This window comes from Periplaneta americana, chromosome 4, assembly GCF_040183065.1.
Source record: "Periplaneta americana isolate PAMFEO1 chromosome 4, P.americana_PAMFEO1_priV1, whole genome shotgun sequence".
NCBI lineage: Eukaryota > Metazoa > Arthropoda > Insecta > Blattodea > Blattidae > Periplaneta > Periplaneta americana.
Genome location: NC_091120.1, coordinates 186625948 through 186648945, shown reverse-complemented (window position 1 = coordinate 186648945; position 22998 = coordinate 186625948). Strand labels below are relative to the sequence as shown.

General features: G+C 35.6%; 1 protein-coding gene across 1 annotated transcript in view; it reads right to left on the bottom strand.

Annotated features, from left to right (window-relative positions):
• The window catches only part of LOC138698528 (caspase-3-like), a 297116-nt gene that overhangs the window by 186087 nt on the left and 88031 nt on the right, over positions 1-22998 (bottom strand). The gene's annotated exons all lie outside the window — the stretch shown is intronic.

Sequence of the window (22998 nt, the reverse complement as noted above, 5' to 3'; positions counted from 1 at the left end):
TTTTACCTCTGCAATGAACCTTCAATCAGCCACAAAGATGTAGTTATTTAACACGTTCGCTGCCGACTGTATTGTTGCAAAATCTATCTCCAGGTGCTGATTAGTTTTTTGTGTTTATTTATCATGTAATAATGTCTATGAATAATTTTTAGCCTCATATACAATTTTCGAGTACAGACAATGTTTGAAATCTTGATGAAGCATTTACGCGTCACCGGCACCGCGTTTATAATTCCATTATCAGTGCCATTTGACGCGTTTACGCGTCACACTTATTTTTATTTTTACGTGACCGTATATTGAAATATTGTTAGAGAAAAACAAATTAGGCCTATTTTACTTCATTTGTGGTAGATTCCGAAGCAGGGATCGACACACAATCCAGGTTGACCAAGGCCATCAGGACAGTAGAATGTTGAATCTTTTCTTCTGCCATTCTCGTAACACACTTTGTAGCGTTTCCTCATTTTTTTTTTTTTTTGCCTTTCTCATTAGCGCGTTGTTTTGCAGGCAGGTGTTTCACAGCTGGTGATATCAGTTTGATTATTGGACTGCTGAGTGTTGCATACGAGAGCAAATATCGTGTTACTGAAAGTCTGAAATCATATAACGAAATCCTACTCCTTGTGGTGTACCGAGGATGCAAATTATGTGCGTTCAGTAACATTATTTGGAACAGATGGATGTCAATTTTTTATAGGTCTTTCACAAGGGTAATAGGAAAGCATTTGATCTTGCCAATCGACGCCTAACATGTGGTTATTATACTTTTCAATTGCATGCGGCTTTTGTACTTTTTGCCCTCTTTATTTACTGTTTCAACAATACTGTCTTCAAATTCAGTCGAGATAAATAAGACGTCGAAATATTCACATTTTGAACTGGAGTAGTACTTGAATTATTAGATGTTTCAAAATCAGTTTCACTTTCACTATCACTCACTTTCACTTTCATTTTCACTTTCACTTTGGCTTTCATTTGGATTGAAATCATTCTCACTGTCCGAATCAGGCATTGAAATATTCAATAGACGCGCAATTTCGTTATCCTTGCAAGTTTATATGGCGCACTTTTCCGATTTTTTGCATTTGAAGGACATGGAGGCATCTCAAAATTACCATGTAAATTGTCATCCATGATTCCTCTACTTAATTGAGCGGAAGGTAATAACCAAGAACGATAATAAGTAGCAGCACCCTTCCAGTAAGTAATACTACATAACAATGCAGGATAACCAAAATACTGAAGGAATAATGCGCGGGAAATCAAGAAAACAACTATGACGTGCATACGCGTCATTGGCATATGGCGCTAGGACACGTGTGACGTGAATTCGCGTCAAGTGGCATTCAACGTGTTAAAGAATACGACTACTAAGCGCAGTGATCGATAAGACACTATGACTGCGTCTCGGTTTTGACTTTCTAGAGGAAGAGGGCAGAGGATGTGTAACTATTTTGTATACGAACGTAACTGTACGTGCGCTGTGACGTCATATATACTTTGAATCAGGCAACCTCATTCCAGTTTATAGATAACTGAATTACGAAGCTCAGTTATTACACAGGTTACACACAATATCTCTAACATACACAACACAAACGTTTAATTGAGGGGGTCACAAGCAAAGGAGTGTAAGTGCAGTCAAGTTATTTTTGAGAAAATGTGGTTGAAAGCACTCAAGCTTTCGTAAATTCAGTGAATTTTTTTTTATTTTATTTTGTGTGTGATGTGGTTGCCAATAAAATTTTAGATGTTTTAGCATGGACTGGATGCATTTAACTCATGCTCTTAGAAAAGTCACTTGAAACCCTTTGCTTCTGATCTCCTCAATTTTATTATAATCATATTTTATAAATAACTATGAACTCTTTCACTCCTCAGGCAATAATGGCAAGAACACATCTCCAAAACAAATGGTCTGTGAAGATTTTCATTCGTCTTGCTTACTTCGCACACTGTTACGTGCACATATACGGAAAGACGAACATCCAGTATTTACCGTCTGAACACCAGCACATGGCTCTTTGTGTTCCTGCAATATTAAGTGAGTATTTCACTCCAGATGTTTCCATACTCGTATCAATGCCGAGCAATGACTATGGGACAGCCAGAAGTGGCATGCAACTCTCATCGGCAAGTGGTCAACAGATGCTGGTAGACGATATCCTAAGTATTCTGAACAAGCAGTCTCTCTGGAGCTTTGTGATCTCTCGTCCTGGTTTTGAAACCCTGGAAAATGCGATAGAGGACAAGGACAATCACAACTACATCATCTTCACGTGGCCCGACGAGGAAGAGGACATCTTGTTGAACGTCATCACTCAGATAGGAGATATAACTGCACAAGCTTCGATGCGTCCTCGAAAACGATTTTTGGTGCTGGTAACAGACACGGGCGATCAGATGTCGTCAGAAGTGGCGTTGTCTATCTTGCAGGAACTCTGGAGTTCTTCGTTGATTTTGGATGTCCTTATACTGACGTCGGCTGATGCATCAAACTCAAGCGTTTCAAATCAACCAACAGCTACAACAAGCAAATTCTATTTTTATACGTGGTTTCCTTACGGCGGTATAACCGAAGAAGCCACTCAATTAGGTGAAAGTATTATGGAAACTGAGGGAAATTTATCCTTGACTGATGGTCTATTCCCGTCCAAAGTTCCTCCTAAATTAAATATTCCACCAGTGAAAGTTTCTACTTACGACGTAGAAGCTCTTACTTTACTCGTGGACACTGACACTGACGAAGAAAACGAACGATATAACTTTACAGGACCAGAAATATATCTCTTGCGTCTCATTGCGCAGGAATTGAACTTTTCATTTGTGTTTATTCCTCCACCTCCTAGTGAGTGGGATTATCTCGACAGATTGATTACTGTCATAAAAAATGTTATTATGGGTGCCGCGGATGTTGCAGTCGGGGGTCTTCCCTTGCACGAGGAACCTGCTATGTTGTTGGATTATACTATGTCATATTTTATGACGGGCGATACATGGTACGTTCCTTGTTCAAAACCCTTAGACAGACTCGGTAGAATAACAGCAATATTTGACGAATCATTATGGATACTGATGGGAATAGTTATACTCTTGGTTACGTTGGTTACTTGGGGATTAGCTAGACAACAGCATTCGACGGAAGCCATGGGTTATAGGTCAGTGGGTGCTTGCTTCATGAATATGTGGGCCGTGTTCATGGGAGTTTCCGCATCTGAACTACCTCGAACATCTGCAACAAGGGTTCTGTTCATAATTTATGTTTCGTACTGCATCGCAATGAGCACTGTGTTTCAGGCATTCTTTACCAGCTTCCTTGTAGATCCGGGAATATTGGACCAGTTGCGATCTTTGGAGGAGATCATCCATTCCGGAATAGAGTATGGATACAATCGGAATGGAGATAAGTACTATTTTCCTGATCCAGTGGACGAAATAGGGAAAGTAGTATTAAGAGATTCAAAGAATTGTTCAGATTACAAAGAGTGTTTGACAAGAGTGATCATTAAAGGAGATCTGGCAACACTTAGATCAGAAATTTATACAGAATATTTTGTAGCGACCACAATGCCGAACAGGTTACATTCTATTTGTACCGTCGATTCTCGTTTTACAAGTTATTTGTTGAATATGTATGTAACACAGAATAGTCCATTACTGAGACCATTTAACATGGTTATCAGCCGCCTCACAGAAGGAGGTATAATTGAGAAGATTATTAAAGATTTTAAACACTCTTGGAGATACCAGAAAGCACCAGACTTTGATGAATTTTACATTGAAGAGAAAGATGAAGTATACTTTGTTATTACAACAAAACATCTGGCAGTTGCATTCTATCTATTGTTGCTAGGTTGTGGTTTAAGTGTTGTATTTCTGCTGGGAGAATTAATATATTCTAACTGTAGCAAAAAGTTTTCAGAAGACGAATATTCCTACAATCATACGCGTCGAAACTCACTGTGTTGTCGTGCAACTATGATTCGTATGCCTAGATCGAACGGACCTATTTTTTTTAAGAGATAACTTAATAGCTCTGTTTGTCATATGATTCAAAATCTTCAGAAACTGAATACATGAATTATGACAAAATCGACTTACAAAGATTAAGAATCAAAAAAGTTTCCTTTCTTACAGTTTCTGAGAAAATATCACCATTAACATCTTGAATCGGTTCTTGCAAAATTTCGATATTTCCTTTCTATTTACTCATGAAATTTATAAACAAAATAGTACTCTTTCAGGATTGAACTAAAATTTTATCTGTATTTACTATATTTTATGTTACCGTACAAGTAATAGCAAATAAAAAAAATATATGAGGTGGTCAGAAGCAAAGGGTTTCAAGTGACATTTCTAAAAAAAAGTACCTTTTTAAGTGCATCCAAATTAAGGTAATCACAAAATATTTTGAAGGGAAAGGGATATATGATTTAAAGACATAACACATTAAAATTTCAATTAGAGCTTCATGAAATTTACAAAAGTTTTTAGCATTTTGAATCGCATTTTTTCAAACGTAACTGAAGTACAGCTCTTAGCAAATGTTTAACTGCACCCCTCCAAAAGTGATGTTTCACATCTGCATTTATACTTATGTGAAACTCCCCGATGTTTATACAGAGACCAAATTTCTGTGAAAAGCTAAGATTTTACTGCAAACCCAATCTGTCTATCTTTCAAACTGTGAATTATATAACAATTTGTGTGTTATGAAAATTATTGAAAAATTACGTATTTTGTAAGAAAAAATTAATTACTCCAGAATAGATAGAGTTAGATCAGTGTGGTGCTTTGTTGTATCAGTAATGTTACTGCTGTCATCAAGAGCCAGTGAATAATATATGATTTTTGTAGTCCTTTTTTAACTTTCCTCTTGAATATAATCAGGAATTTTCTAAATTATTCTCTCGATACTTGGTCGAGCAATTCGTAGTTTTTCGAAATTTAAAACTTCCTATGGACAAGTTATGTAAACTATTTTAATCATTACTCTTTTGAGAAATTTTGTTCTATTAAAAATCTTTAAAGTACGAGATATTTCAAACCCCATTAGGTAGCTGACTTCCTTACATTTATTTATGTCAATTATGTAATCTTTCTCTTCCTGGCTATGATGTAAGACATGTGAATTCCTGGCTTTTAACAGTTTGTTAGCACGTAATATTGAATTAGTTCTTCTAGAATATTATTATTAAATGAATAACTAATAAATAGTTACCCTCATCTAAAGATTAAGAATATTAAAACTGAGATAAAATCTAATAATTTTATCCTTCTAGGGAGAAGATCTAAAAATATCAAATTCATGCACGTACAGAAGAATTATAGAAACATATACTTAGTGGTCAATAATAATAATAATAATAATAATAATAATAATAATAATAATGCATTATGCAGTGTGGCAATTAATGTTTCTATTTACTCCTAATTGAATCGTTGAGCAAAGTGAACATATTACATTTTTTCCGACAGAACAACAAAGAAATTATCTTTCTCATTCTTTACGAAATTACTTCTTACTGCTTGTAGAGACAAAGTTTGTAGAGCGACATGATACCGCCACTGCTTGCCTTCAGCACGTGAATGAAACACACAGCAATGTACAGGAAACTCCTCGTACCCGTTTCAAATTCTGTGATTACACGATTTAATCACGACACCTGCTTTGGTCACCGCTACCTTAAACCTTTGCTTCTGGCCCACACATTATGTAATTGATAGCCAGTGTTAACACCATTTCTTAGTAGCCTACATACAAGTGAGATAGCATAATTATGACAATACTGAATATAGATTAACTTAACATCATTAAATAAAACAAGTTAAATATTTTAGTGAGCCGACACGAACAGCATTACTGTCAATATTTAAGCTCAATATTAATGCGCTTCTTTTTCAGTACAGACGCACAAGTACAATGGATCCGAATAAAAGGAAGACATGTTTAGTTATAATACTAGCACTATTCTGTTCGAGAAAGAAGAGTTAAACGAAAACGATATCTTAAAGCAGGCATCATGGATGAATATATAATAGGATGCGAATCTTACTGAGTTTCCCGTAACGCATACTACAGGCGCTGATGTAGAAATTGATCTTGCTGCCACCTGTTGGGCGGAGGGACTTTATTACATCTAGCAGCGCACCAAGTAGCGAAAAGAGTAACTAATTACTCCATGCATTTAGCAGCGCACCTGGTGACAAAAATGTTAAACTGTGCAGAAAGTATTCCCTCCCTACCTTCATCGATATTCAAAACTAACCCAATTTAAAATAAAACATTTGCATTTTTATTCCTCACAGCATCTTCTACTGAAAATTCTTACCGGAGCCAACAGGAAGATAAAAGAGACGATCTATTTTACACTACCCAATTAAAATATAACCAGACAGAGACAAAAAATAAAGCAAAAGGTTAGATAATGGGGATCGTATTCTTTGGGTATTTATTGTACAGCGCAATGGAAAAGTCTGCAAGAACTACTTAGATAGTTCAATTTATTATATTACTATTACTTTACAATACATTCAACAACACTATTTTTACAACGTCCATAAACATCACTGTTTAATATACGCTGCTTATACACACGTAGTATCACTTTATGTTCACTTATTAGCAAGTTTCTGTGCGCCATCTTGTTTTCTCGAGCAATATCTCGAACGGATAAATAGAGAACTCTGGGTAATGTACCCAACACGTAGTTCAAATGTTTACCACCTATGACGTTGGGCGCTTATCATCTTATTTGAGCCCTCTGCCGCCAGATGCTACTGACCGCAGTTTCGCATCGTATTATATATTTATCCATGCTGGCATGTTCAAAGCAATAGGTAGCGCAGAATCACTGCTGAATGCAGCCCGCAATACTTGAGTCTATGTTTGAGGAGTAGGGATGGAGAGGTAGCTGATATTGAGCTCTATACAGCGGAAAAAAGGCAAATAAAAATCATGTTTACGGTTTACAAGTACTGTACGCATAGACTATGGCTAGATGTGTGCATGCATCCCAAGTAGGTATAACACGGTACTGTCTGCAGAGAGCACCACGCCAACACCGAAAACAACTGCCACTCTGCGTTCTCAGTCAGTCCTCGTCCGTATGTGAACAGAGAACATTGAAATACGTAAACATATTATTCATTTGTGTTCGGAGAAGGGATCATAATGCCGAAAACGTTAAAAACATAGGGTGTATTCTTTAATACAAGAATATGGTGTTCACATTTTTAGTAGTGATACTGGTGAAACAATTAAGTGTCGGTTATGTATGTGTTTGAAGAGTTGGACAGGGTCAGCAAAGAGGCAGGCTTGTCCATGAACCCAGAAAAGACGAAAATAATGACTAACGCGTTTGAAGACCGGATTTACTTAAATGGCCGCTACTAGAATATGAGGAAGATTATACCTACCTGGGCCAGAAGCTGTCTTCCTCCAGAAATTCAGAGAAAGAAATAAAGAGACGAATCAGCATGGCATGGAAGAAGTTCTGGTCTCTAAAGTTCATACTTACAGACAAATTCCAGAGGCTAAGCTTAAAGGTTGAGACCCTGGAAAAATGTGTATTACCTGTCCTACTGTATGGATGCCAAACCTGGTCCCTATCATCAAAACAGAGTCATATGCTTCAAACCTGGCAACACAGTATGGAAAGAAAAATCCTGCAACTTTCTCTGAGGAACAAAGTAAGGAACGAGGAGCTACGCAACCGTACCGGTATGAAAGACGTCCTAATCATCGCAGAAAGCCTGAAGTGGAAATGGGGAGGGCTCGTGGTAAGGATGGACCACAGACGATGGACGCACAGACTGACATTGTGGGATCCCAGGATCGGCAGAAGAAGAGTGGGACGCCAGACAACTAGATGGGCCGATTTCTTCAAGCAGAAGGCAGGAGCACATTGGACGAGCAGTACAAGAGACAGACAGCTATGGAGAGATCTAGAAGCCAACGTCCTCAGTGTGTAGTGTGGTGCGAATCTTACAAGTGCATATAGCGTTTTCATTGTGTACATAGAAACGAAGTAGTGCAGCCAAGTTCGCTGATATCACTCCTTACGACCAGCTCACCTAACGAGTGAAGTCTCTGAATCAAGCCCTGTCAATCAGGAGGCCCTTGCCCTTACGGGATCTAGCAGGCTAAATTTATTTATTATTTATTATTTATGTATGTGTGCATTAAGACAGACGACAAAACAATCGATTGAACATCACTGTAATGCACAGGAATACATGAAAAATGTTGCTGATATGTTAGAAGAAAGTAAGGGTTCAAGTTCAAATTCCGCCTCAAATAAGAAATATGACTTTTGCCAGGATTTGTGTCGAATGATGATAAGTTGCAATATTCCATTCAAAACGTTGAACAATCCTCACTTTAAAGGGTTTATAGAAAAGTACATAACATATGTCATTACAGTAGTTATAAGTTATCAAAGTACAACCCATATTCAGCCATTATTCCGTGTGTCAATTTACATTTCCCCTCGGTCAACATATATACGCGTCTCTAGTGTACCTACTGTGCTTACGTAAGCAACAACCCTCTGACGAGACAAATTAGTAGCGTTGTAGTTACCTTCAAATCCGAATGACTTTTTTCCGCTGTCTACTGATCACTAAAGTTCGGATAAAGTAGCTGTATCAGTAATTAAGTATGGGCTCTTTATTCCTTGCCTTTTGTTTACAAACATTAATTACTTTGTAGCGTGTTTCCCAGCCAACAGTAATGACGACGTGCTTGTTCCTATCGGCTGTTCTGTTCATTCACTGATGTTTTAGCTAGGGCAGGGGAGCGCTGTTCACAACGGGAAGAGTTTTATCTAGTGGAAGGGGTAGTGTTTACTTAGTCTGCAGCAAGTCAAGGCCCTATCCTATACAGTTATACAGCCTATCCTGATACAGCATACATGGGCACAATTTTCGGTTACGTGAGGCACTCGATTTGAAATAGTTTACTAGGAGAGGAGACTGCAGAGTAGGATGGGAAATATAAACTGCTGTGACCTGCGTCACCTTATCGTAATCGCTAAGGCGGTCAGTGGCGAATTATTAGGAAAGCGCTTGGTTAATATGAGAGACTCGAAAACTTTTATTCAATTTGACAAATTAATTCGGCAGCTTTAATCATAAACCTCTTTACTAATTCTCCATCACTGAATTGATTTAAATCACAGGCGAGAAATTGGGTAACTAGCCAATAATTCGCCAGCTTTAATCATAAACCTCTTTACTAATTCTCCATCATTGAATTGATTTAAATCACAGGCGAGAAATTGGGTAACTAGCCAATAATATTCCATCACGTTGTCTACGTTTACTTTCTTGAATATTCTGGCGTTTCTCAAGATTACTTAATAGATTTGCACGTTCTCGACCTAAAATAATTTCAGAAAATCATATTTCGTTTTCTACGCACATTTGATATTTTTTTTTAATAAATTTCTTTTGGAAATAATACGTGCAAACAACATTTAATTCCTCGTAGGCTACCTTTTAATGTAGCGCGTTTAAGGTATAATGTCGTATTTAGTAGATATACTATGCAAATGTTAAGATCATAAATTTTCTTCGGAATAGTACGAAAAATAACATTTAACTTGTCTTACCTTCTAATTCAGCATGTTCTTTATGACATAAGGAGTAATGTCGTTGTACATTAAATTTATTAATGCCTAATAGGATTTTCGAGCATAACATACATCGTATGTTCTCCCCTTCTAAACAGTAAAAAAAAACTCTTCCTCCCATTTCTCATGAAATAATCGTTTTCTAACGCGTACACACTGCTTTGATATTGCCATTATGCCACCACTGATATTGCTTATGAAACTGATATAGAAACTGCCCACGCATAGGAGAAGGGTCTGTGAAAATGATGTCACTCAGAGCGATAAGCTCTGTGAAGGTCAGTGAGGCACAAATTCTCTAGTGAGGCACGATGTCCAAGTATGTGATACAGCTACTTTATCCGAACCTTACTGATCACAAAGTGAAACAGTTGTGGATTACGTCATTTAGCCGTTACCGATGGTTGCTTATTTAACGAATTATCAACACAAATAATACGTATTTGCACAAAATTATTCCCCCGAAATATTTCTCTACAGTTACTTCTTTCAATACAACACAATCAACATTTGTATGAAAATGAATATACCTAATGCATACTGCTCTATTCAGTAAGCCAATGTATAATGCTTATGTGGCATTTGATATATTAATGAACTGTTACTGTATTAACTCATTATTAATTACATCGTTCCTATAGCAATTCAATAAATAATTCATTGTAAAGAACTTGGTTTATGTATGTGCTTAATAATAAATAAAAATTATGTTTAACCATTATTGTTCTCTAATCTTCTTTATTGACTCGATTAAAAAAACAACTTTAAATCTGGTGTTATGTCTGATACAGCCACAGCCAAAAGGTTCTTGTACAATATACGTATCCTGTATTTTAATTTTACAATGTTCATCACTAGAGTGCGAAATGTAATGAAATTGCATGTTTTTATTGATTCGGCACAATGGAAACGTAAATATTGGATATGATTTTCAAGTTCGAATCAGGCCAACTTTATTTTTCATAAATGGATATTTTCGAGCATTTTCCCTTTTAAATGCATGTCTTTTTTAATGAAAATATTAACACCTTTCCTTGTTTTCCCCGATTTAATACCTAGTTCCAAAATTTATCTGTTATAAAAATAAGGATAATTCCCAAGACGTATACAAATTATGTGAAAAATAAAACAAATAATTAGTTCATTACTCTTGAGGACATGAAATTGCTGCGACCAAAATGGATAGTTCTCCTTAATGTATAGGTTTCATCGTTTTCCACATTAGCATGACGCTGTGTACAGATGGTAAATGTTATGTTTTATTTAACAACGCTCGCAACTGCAGAGGTTATATCAGCGTCGCCAGATGTGCCGGAACCTTGTCCGGCAGGAGTTCTTTTACATGCCAGTAAATATACTGACATGAGCCTGTCGCATTTAAGCACACTTAAATGCCATCGAACTGGCCCGGGATCGAACCCGCATCCTTGGGTATAGAAGGCCAGTGCTATACCAACTTGCGAACTAGGTTTACTGTCTGTACATATATGGAATTAAAATTTGGAGCGAGTCTTGATGGGAGTCCACCTGTATGTAGGCAGAAATTTCACACGACAGTTTACAAGTAGCATGTACACAGGAGATCTTGTTTACTACACACGCGCAGTGTGCTGTAAGTGAAACTTATACAATGAGGAAGCTCCAAATTTTATTTCCCTATCTGTACATAAGAAGGTAAGAATGAGTCAGTCCTCTCCCTTTCCTTTATGGCGAAGGATCTTATGGTCGAGGAAACCATCAGCACCGCCTACCACCCCATGAAACTAGGGTACTGCAATAATATTCCTGATTTAACTACTTTTTCTGCATTACTTATGAAGCTTCTGACTGTAGATTCCTTAGGCCTATATACTCCTCTAAAAGAAGTCTAAAAGGCGTCTTATTACATAATGGAAATACAAACCCATCTATCCCTATTATCTTCTGATCGAGATTCTTGCTGATATGTACATCTATCATCAGGCAGTACATCTCACTTGACGATATGTGTCAGAGGTAGAACATTAGAGTAGAAATTGTAAGGGTCTAAGTATCATTTTTGTGACATTTATTTTATTGTCTCATAAGGAGCTACGTATCATCGCCACTAACTTCCATAAAGGGCTACAGTAGAGCGTCTCGTTTAGGCACAGTGAAAAAGCAAACAAAGTGCAGGTAACGTTTGGAGAGAGGACGAGCCGTACGATAAACGCGAGGGATGCAAAAGGTTTCAGTTACAACATTTATGGCGGAACATTAATTGAAACTACATTTTCCGTAAACACACAAAACAAAAGAACACAAATTGCATAACTTTATCATATACACATTTTAACAAACAAACAATAAAATTGTAACGTTGAAATAATTCAATATAACAAATCAAATATTGCTACTTACATGTTGTTGCTTTCAAGCAGCATTTTTTTACGGTCATCAATTTCATTCTCTGGCTATACTTTTAGATTAATGGTTGACAACCGAAAACACGTTTGCTACCCCCTTCCACAACTGTAGTTCGATGATACTGGCATAAAATACAAACAAACCACTTTACTACGTATAGGAGAGAAGAAAAGCACTTCATCCATTTACATAAACTAGGAAATATCGCGATTTTGAGTTTGATCATTTTTATTCGTGAATTTCATGTTGAAGATATACCGATAAGCTGTCACAATTTGACTATAATTATGTGTTTATATTCCGCCTATGCTTATCATACAATATGAATGAATTAATTAGTCATATTTTCTCATTAACTTTTTCGGTACGTAAATTGTACCATCTTCAGATGTTTGTATATGATACTAATTGTTAACCAAGCCTGTGGGTGCATGTATCTGGACTTAAATGGTCAGTGTTTTTGTGCATGCTGTGCGATGCCGGTGAAGTGTTGTCATGATTACACAAATGATCACCTTAACTCTTATATACTATTTGCTGGTACAACACTTTATCAAACTTAAATTAGAATGTTTCAGTCGTTATTTAAAAAACACTATTTAAAAACACTGTTTAAAACTATTTAAAACTATTTAAAACTATTTAAAGCACTTAGTTTTTACATCACTTTAACTATGTGGAGTATGTGATCACTTATTATGTGGCGTTTGCCGGTTTGAAGTTAAATGAGGCACTTGTGGTGATCTTGTTTAGCGTTGAGCTGGACGCAATCTCGTAATATGGCTATGTTTTCTAAAAGTGATGTTGAAACACTTCTATTAGGTTGATGGCATATGTAATATTATAACAGAATGATGGTTGTCAGGTCCGTGGCTTTAGTATCGCCTGGCGTGTAGTTTTAACGTTAATGAGAAAATATGACTAATTAATTCATTCATATTGTATGATAAGCATAGGCGGAATATAAACACATAATTATAGTCATTTTTATTCGGTTTTTGTTTAATCAAAATACAGTACTGTATTAACAATGAGTGTTTTTACTCACGAACTGAGCTATCCATTCGGATGTATTCATGATTTTAAATGAAAAATTAAAAAAACATGCTGAAACTTTCCTTCTGGAGTGTCAAAATGGCTTTAGAAAAGGAAGATCATGTGTAGATCCATTATTTAGTATCAAACTATTGTTGGAAAAAAGAAGAGAATTTAATTTAGAAACCCATATAGCTTTTATTGATTTTGTGAAAGCTTTTGATAAAGTCCGAAGAGACCTTTTATTCGACATATTACAAGAAAAAAATATTCCAAATTTGCTATTCCAAAATATAATAGAAATCTACACGGACAGCAAAATAAGTGTCAAAATAAATAACTGTATATCCGAAAGAAAATTAGTTAATAATGGAGTTCGACAAGGTTGTCCACTATCACCAACTTTATTTAATATTTATATAAATGAAATTATTTTAAAATGGAACCAAATCTACACATCAGGAATCAAAATAACCAGTGCTCTAACATTAAATACCTTACTCTATGCCGATGATCAAGTCATAATTTCCAATTCAGAGGATAATTTACAAAGAGGATTGTATACATTAAATGAAATATTAAAAGATTTTGGGATGGAAATTTCAGCACAAAAATCAAAAGTAATGGCATTTTTAGGACAAGACCCAGTGAGAAGTAAGATAATACACAATAACCAATGCCTCGAACAAGTGCAAAATTTCAATTATCTGGGTTGTGAAATATCTTATCAAAATGAAAAAGATGTGAATAAGAAAATTACCAAATTTACACAAATTCTAGGAATAATAAACAATACATTAAAAGCTAAATTAGTACAAAAATCTACAAGAATAAAAATATATAATACACTAGCATTACCCACCCTTCTATACGGAAGCGAGATTTGGACATTAAAGAAAAAAAGACATGAACAGAATCAAAGCAACGGAAATGAAATTTTTCAGGAGAACAGCAGGATATACTCTTTTAGACCGAAAAAGGAATGAAGAAATTTTAGAACAATTAGAAGTAGAGTCAGTAGAAGAAAAAATCACCAGATACAAATTCAATTGGCTAGATCATGTAAGAAGAATGGAAAATTCAAGAATCCCAAAAATTATGATGCAATATAAACCTAGAGGACATCGTCGACCAGGAAGACCGTTAAGAAGACTGCTAGATGGGGCCGAAACAGGTCTACAGAGGCCTAATTCGTGAAGGATGATGATGATGATGATGACAGTAAGATAGATGAGCCAAATTTAAATGTGAACTAGGAGCTTAAGTTTAAAAAATAATAAATTTGTACATATATTTGTAACAATCACACACTACCTATCACTATCACTGTACCTACTCTATAAAATAGTACCTTGCGTATTGTAAATTCAATCTTCACTTCTGCCCGATCCGAAAAGATAAAATTACTCAGACATGGTATCTACTGTCGGTCCAATTGGTTTTGTCGTAGAAAGGGAGGAAATCACGTGACAGTTAATTACTTAACGAAGCCCTTTTATTTAAGTTATTTTAAAGACTTGTATAATATAATCTAGTATAATATAATAATAATAATAATAATAATAATAATAATAATAATAATAATAATAATAATAATGGTATGGTATGGTATTGGCATCTCCAGAGAATGTCGGCCGACCGCGGGCCTAATAAGGTCTTCAACTGTACTCCCCGGAAAAAAAGAGAAGAGGAAGGCCAATGCAAAAAATGGAGCAAGGAGGTTCAGGAGGATATGGTCTGCAGGGATCTACAAGTGGGCGATTGGCAAAACCGGAGTACCTGGAAGTTCAAAAGCGGGAGACGGCGACAGTCGTAAAATTACTCGCAATACATACATGTATAATGTTAAGTAGACGTCCAATTCCTAACAGAATTTAATGTTTTCAGAAAAGAACTAAGACAGTCCAGCTACTAGACTTTACAGAGGGACGAACAGAAGCAGGTGGGGGAAACCGGGATGCGACATAGGCAAACGGACGACAGTACCTGTGTGAAAATATGATTCAATATTGAAAGATCTTTTGTCACTGGAAAACGCGAACATATTTCTGGAACGTACTATACTCACTGACTCAGTTCTGCATACGCAGCCTTGGTTCTGTGTGGAGAACGATTGGGAGTTTACTAGTAGCGGGGGTGTGAGTGAAGTACATTAAAAAACTCAGGTACAATAAAAATTGAAGTAAAAATAAAATTATGTCCCTGTACAAATGAGGCCTCATCTCCAAAGACAAGCTATAGAAAACGTACCTAATTTACTTCAATAACAGAGGCCCTCTGTGTAAAAATGTAGTTGGACTACCCTGGAAAGACAAAATAGCAGCCGTATCTAATTCGCTTTTCTGTGAAGACAAACTTAATGAGATAGTCGATAATAACTTTTTTTTTTTTACATTTATATTAAAGAAATAATATTTTATTCCCACACAACCACAGCACTTCGTGAAGTGCTGTGTCACGCAAACATCTACTTGTCATAACAAAACCTACCCGCAATGTTGAAAGCATTTACTCAGAAGCAGTCCTGCGTAGCAAATGCTATTAGTTATACGCAGATGAAAAATTATTACGGTAAGAACTACAGTTTGTGTTCTTAGAGATTTTATTTCAGACGACTGAGGGTAACTATTTTTGAGTTTGGTTCATCGTTGGTTAATGCTTGCTCACCTACTTATTTCACCTGCTGTTAAAGTGGTTACTGTTCATGTTACGTGATTTATCGCAAGGGAACGGAATTAAAACAAACTAGTGGCTTGTGCAGCAAATGCTGCGAACTAATTTCATTAGACGTTCAAATAAACATTTTTCAGATGTATTTTAAATGAAAAATACCAAACTTTTGAAAGTTATTTGCATCTATAATAATGAAACATATTTCCTCTGAATGGTTTTTATGCCAAATACTTTTTATTAAATCTATCCACCTTCAATTTTTCGAGTTTCAACGCGAAAATGCAAGTAACAATGTCAGGGCGATCAGTGGGTTTTTCATGTGGGAGTAATGCAATAGCTATTTCAGGTCATTGTGGATTGTAAGTGAAAGTTAAAAAAAGTCAGGTTTGCAATGCTTTAGAACAATAGACATAGCATCTTGGTATAGCTGCTGCATGTAGAGCTTGAAATGTAGAGAGTAAAAATCGTTTTATCCTCCTAAGAGATCTTGCAGAAATGATCGGGAGACTACAAAATTTTGTAGGCCTCTTATTTTATCAGTACGTAATACTGTCTTTCCTTAGGAACTGTAATATTTGCGCTCTCTCACTCAAGCCAATACTGAAGAGAATGACACATATAAGTACAGTATCTACACCTCACCGCCATTAAGAATATGAAAAAGACCCAACCCCACTTGATTAATAACTATAAAAATATTCTATTCTTAATAACAATATTATTATCGTACTTAAGTTTTGTAGTTATACTATACAGCCGCCACTCAGTAAATTATAGAAATGAAGATCTAATTTAAGATATTCTCTATATCTACTTACATAACCCCAAAAGTTTCACTTTCATATCATCAATATAGCATTGATATGTATAATTAATGAAAAATAGTCTCATCATGGCATTAACTGTAATAAAATTTCATTTCTAATGGTAATAATGCCATCAAACCACCTCAAGTTTTGTAGTTTTTAAAATCCAATAACCAGCTGTACTCAGAAAATTACACACCGCAGAATCAGACCTGTAAATTATTTTGAAGTTTTTAATAACCAATTGAATTTGAACTCTAAATATGTCAGCAATCCTGCAGGTCATGGCCTTCGTGTAATAGCCTATTGTTTATTGCAGTGTGTGTTTTGTTTTATTCTGAAATCACGGCCGACTTGATGCTCGCTTCGCGAAGGGAGCATCAATTCGGCCGTGCTGAAATGCAATTAGTTCTCAAAACTGACGAAAGATGGATTTTGGAAAACAGGAAAATAATGTAGGAAAATAGATATTTCACTGAAAACTACTATTTTTCCAATTAAACTTTGGGTTCCAAGCTTCAAAATGAGGGGTCATTTATTAAAATTCGTTCAGCCGTTTTCCCGTAATTCCCATTACCAGTTCAAATTATATATATATATATATATATATATATATATATATATATATATATATAGATGTTGAAGGAACTATGTAAATGCCTAATGCGGAGAAACGAGAAAACCCTGAGAAAACTGCTTCTTGTCCGTCAGAAGTGGCCCGGCCGAATCTCAAACTCGGAACGCCTCCATGACAAACTGAAGGTTTTGACCATTCAGTCACAGTAGGGAAAATTGAGGCAGCCAGGCTTCAATCCTTCCTGAATATCAAAGAGATGGAACCCATCAACCTCGGAACGCGGCGTCCCGTTAAATGCGCTGTCCTGGATTGACGGCTACAGTCCGCGTCACCGTTTTTGGCGTGTGAAATACATAATGGGAACGTTAAGTGCGAGTGTTTTACATTTGCCGCAATCAGTTTGACAACTGTTTGGCAAATGGCTAATGTGACGTGTATAGGAAGTGGCACCATTCTCAGCTGCACTAGCAACATGTTCACAAACTGGGCACTATATATCTAGGACAAACGCCAAAACCGCTGGCGCCACCTGTACACACGCTTGCACACACGCACACACAGAGCTTATAGCATTTTATTTATTTTACTTTTTTTTATTTATTTTTTTTTGAGGATCTTTGGTGGGGTGGGGTGGAGTTTACCTACAAAACCCTCTCCTCCTCGCTGCGCCAGCGATACTTATAACCAGGCTTCGAGACTTCGGACCCAATAGAGCAGTTCATTAGGAAATCCGCATAACGGCGTACTGAGTATAGTGATAAAGTGTACAGTGGGTTGGGGTACCGTAGAATGAATGCCAACAAATACGCAAAGGAAAACGCTCTGGATTTGAAGATTCTGACGAATAATTAATAATAATAATAATAATAATAATAATAATAATAATAATAATAAATTACATTAGAAAATGATACAGAGAATTAATGAGACATCAAGTACATAGGTTATTGAATGTGTAAAACAGAAGTGGAAATCAATTTTATGTAAAAATAACGGATATGGAACATTGTGCAACATAAACAGCAAATTAGTGGACATAGAGTCACCCGAGAATAAAGGACTGTCTCTTAGAGACTGCAATGATGTTAGGTTTTTTCGTTTTGCTCCTATCACATCATGCGGCGTAGAGAGTAGCTTTCTACAGTACTAACTTTGGCAGATAATCGAAAAAGATTTACGTTTGAGACACTAAAAATGTATCTTGTAGTAGGTGCATTGCAATTAGCTACTGTAACTGCACTTCCAAAAGACGACCAATAGGATAAATGAAAAAATTAAAATTGCTACATGCTTATTTCCACCATTAACACTGTGTATAATTAACAGGGAAAGGATTTATATGTAAATACATATTTACTTATAAAGCTAATATAATTTATATTTTGCATTATCTTTATGTTTCACAACGTGTAGGGTTGAAAAATCCTACTTTTATTTTCCATATTTTTCCATATTTTAGAGTTTAGTACATATTTTCGTTAATTTCCATATATTTTCCATATTTCATATAAAACAGTCCATATTATATTAGGTTTAACAATAAAACAAAACAAAATTCCATTAACTTTTAAAAATACATTTCAACAATAGAGATTTAAACACATGTTCAGTAATCCCTTTAACATCAGAGTTATTTGAAAATTAGCAGTCCTATCAACAATGGGAAAGTAAGTTACAAAACTGTATTAATTTAATTTAAAATTTTTAACAGACTTCAGTTGTGCAGCTCAACAGTTAAATGCCAGTCAGAGTACACATAGGTTCAGTTTTGTAAATCATACTATAAAGACGGTAAATATGCCAAAAGTACGTCATTCAGTCAATTTAAAATCAAAACTAACAAGTTACATTTCAGAATTTAAAGAAGATGGTTTATCAACTGACAATAAAATATTATTTTGTAATTTGTGTCAGTGTGCAGTATCATCTACACAAAAGTTCCTGGTGCAACAACACATTACAACTAGTAAACATCAGGCCAACAAACAACTAAATTCCAAGCAGAGACAATTGTTTTTAACACAACCAACAACATCGAATGTAAGATCTGAGTTTAACATCGACCTGTGCCGTTCTCTCATCTCTGCTGATATTCCTCTCTACAAACTAAAGAATAAGGTCTTCAGGGAATTCCTTGAAAAATATACTCAACATACAATCCCGGATGAGTCAACACTTAGGAAGACGTATGCTCCATCCATCTACGATGAGACAATACAGAAGATAAGAGATGAAATTAAAGATAGTTCAATTTGGGTTTCCATTGATGAGACTCCCGACAAAGAAGGTAGACTTGTTGGTAATGTAGTTATCGGTTTGTTAAGTGAACAATATTCTGAACGAATTCTTTTACATTGTGATGTTCTAGAAAAGTGCAATAACAAAACTATAGTTAAACTGTTCAACGAAGCTATGGGTATCCTGTGGCCAAAGGGTATTATGTACGATAATGTGTTATTCTTTATTAGCGATGCTGCCCCTTATATGGTCAAAGCTGGACAAGCATTATCTGTTGTATATCCTAAATTGACTCATTTTACTTGTGTGGCGCATGCATTTCATCGTGTGGCAGAAGTGGTCAGAGACAATTTCCCTAAAGTAGATTTGTTGATTTCATCAGTGAAAAAAGTATTTCTCCCAGTAGAGTTAACGTGTTGAAAGAAATGTACCCTGAAATTCCATTGCCACCAAAGCCAATTTTAACTAGATGGGGTACATGGCTAGAAGCAGTTGAATATTATGCCGAACATATAGACTCTATTAACAATGTTCTCCTTGCATTGGACTCTGAAGATGCAGTCTCAATTGATACTGCGAAAACAGTTACCTGTGACATAAGTGTGAAGAATGACTTAGCTCACATTCAGCATACATTTTCATGCATCATAAAAACGCTCAAAAGTCTCCAAAATAGGCACCTTTCACTATCTGAAAGTTTTGAAATTATAAATAGTACTGTGGAACAACTGAATCGTGGTAGAGGTAAAGTTGCAGATGCAGTAAGAGCTAAGGTGGACACTGTACTTTCAAAAAACCCTGGATATGAAGAACTACAAAAGGTTGTTGCTGTGATGAGTGGTGAATCAACAGTGAAGATTAACTTGGACTTATCCCCAGCAGACATTGTGAAATTGAATTATGTACCAGTTACTTCTTGTGACGTCGAACGCTCTTTTAGTCAGTATAAATCTATCCTCAGAGACAATAGAAGAAGATTCACTTTTCAGCACTTGAAAGAAATGTTTGTAACCTATTGTTATGGTAACAGACAATAAAAATTGTGTTTTGTTGAAACTACATTGGAAGATAAGGTACGTCCATTATATTTTTTGTTTAGTTTGATTAAAATGTACCAATATTTAACGTACATAGTCATTTTTTTATAATTTTAAGTCCATATTTAATTCCATATTTTGGTAAAAATCCATATTTAATTCCATATTTTGGTAAAAATAACTACATATATATTTACATATTTCATATATTTTTAGTCCATATAAATCCGTTCCCTAATAATTAAACACAAATGCTTAAAAAAGACAGAAGAATAAATGCGTTTCATATTCTTTTGACATTATTATTGTGTAATGTATATTTACTTTCAGAATGTACATATGTGTGTTTCCCCATTCTAACGTACTCTACTCTAAATAGCAACGTTGTTACCTCAACACATCTCTATCTACCTGCAGCGAGTCAGCAACCTATAGTGCATGCACAGTAAACTTATTGTATCGGGTCCAAAGTCTCGAAGCCTGCTTATAACTGTTACATACTAGATAAATATTACAATATTAGATTGAAGATAATTACAATACCTAGAATTTTGTGAATATTTAGTATTATGTCTAATAATTCAGACATTAGACTTGTAGGCCTACGTGCATTGTAGAAAAAACCGATGACAATAGTTGTTAAAACCGTTAATGTACAATATGTAAACCAAAACATGTACAGAAACGGAAATAAAATTTGGAGGGAGTCTTGATGGGAGTCCACCTGTAAGTAGGCGACAATTTCGCATAACTGTCCAGAAGTAGCATAATGTATTTATAGCACACCTGTTTTTGACTTGCCATATACTCTTGTAATTTCTGGCTGAATAAAGATTGATTGATTGATTGCATGATTGATTGCATTAAACAATAAACAATAAACATGAGCAGTGTATTGTAAGCGAAACTTATACAATAAGGGAGCTCCAAATTTTATTTATTCACATGTATTTCATTTATTGTCAGTCGGCTGACCTAGGGATGAGGGGGGATGCCTGCTCGAAACCTGGGTACGCAATAAACCTTAGTGCAGTTAGCCGGTGTGGGTTTGGGAGTGCTATGGAACGATGACGAAATGGAGAGTATCGCTATGGTTTTTTCCATGAAAAATCCCAGACCTGACAGGGACTCGAACACGGGCCGTCTCCGTGACAGGCCGGAGATCTGACCACTCAGCCACCGCAAGGGTTACCACTTTGGTCTGATTGTGAAGCTTCCAAACCGAATGTTCATCCTATTATATGGATACATGGAACTTTTGGTTTTAGTACTAGTTGAAGAAATTAATCTGAAAATACCGATGTAGTTGACAATGTATAATTTATTCACTGCTACAAAGCAGTGTTGCCATTTTCGCGGGAATTTTTAAATGTGTACCAGCAGTGGGCAAAATTCGGCTTGAAGCGATTGGTCTAAGCGACTGTCGTTTCAATTTTGTTTCGGTCTATTTGCGCGCCCGCACGCAAGCATAATAATTGTGTACTGTACTATCTAATTTGTAGTCGTTAGTAATGTACAGTTTTCTAAATAATTCGGTAAATGATAATTATTATTTATTGCACATCTTAGAAGAAATACATACATAGGCTACATACATACATACATACATACATACATACATACATACATACACATATCTTTCACTGCAAACCCAGCATTTTCCAATCTTTCCTATTCCTGCCTTCCTCTTGGTGTCTGCATAAGATCCTTATATCTTAATGTCGTCCATCATCTGCTATATTCTCCCAAACCGCTGAATTCCGTATGTAATCTTCTTCTTCTTCTTCTTCTTCTTCTTCTTCAGTAGGTGCTACAACTTCGTCGAAGTTTTGACCTTCTTAATTAATTTACGCCATCCCTTTCTGTTATGAACAAGATTTGGCCAATTCTTTATATTCAGTGTTTTCAAATCGTTGGATATGTTTTCCTTCCATCTACTTTTTGGTCTTCCTTTTGCTCTTTTACTGATGGGGTTCCATTTATATATTTTCTTAACTGTTTTACCTTCGTCCATACGATTGATATGGCCAAACCATGCCATCCTTTGCGCTTTTATATAATTTACTAGGCCTATGTGTTGGTTTTGTATTAAAATATTTAACTCTTTATTATTTCTAATTCTCCACTCATCGTTCGCATCTTTTATTGGGCAAAATATCGTTCGTTATATTTTCCTTTCAAAAACCAGGAGCTTTTGTTTAGACAACTCAGTTAGGGTCCAGGTTTCACTTGCATATGTTTCAATTGGACTTATTACTGTTAAATATAGTCTTAATTTTGCTTGTTTGGATGCGTATTTGCTTTTGAATAGGTTGAGATTTGCAAAATATGCTTTGTTTGCCATAACAATTCTATTGTTTATTTCTTCCTCGAAATTGTTTTCGTCGTTTACTACTAATCCCAAGTATTTTAAGGATTTTACTATTTCAAAAATAGTATTATCCATCTGTAAGTTTTGTGGTTCATTATTTTTGGCTAAACATTTTAAAAATCTTGTTTTCTTTGCATTTATGATTAATCCATATTGTGCTTATTCTCCCGTTAAAGTTTCGAGCTTTTCAATTAATGCTTTCTTTGATCTTGCTATTAATACTACGGTATATCATCTG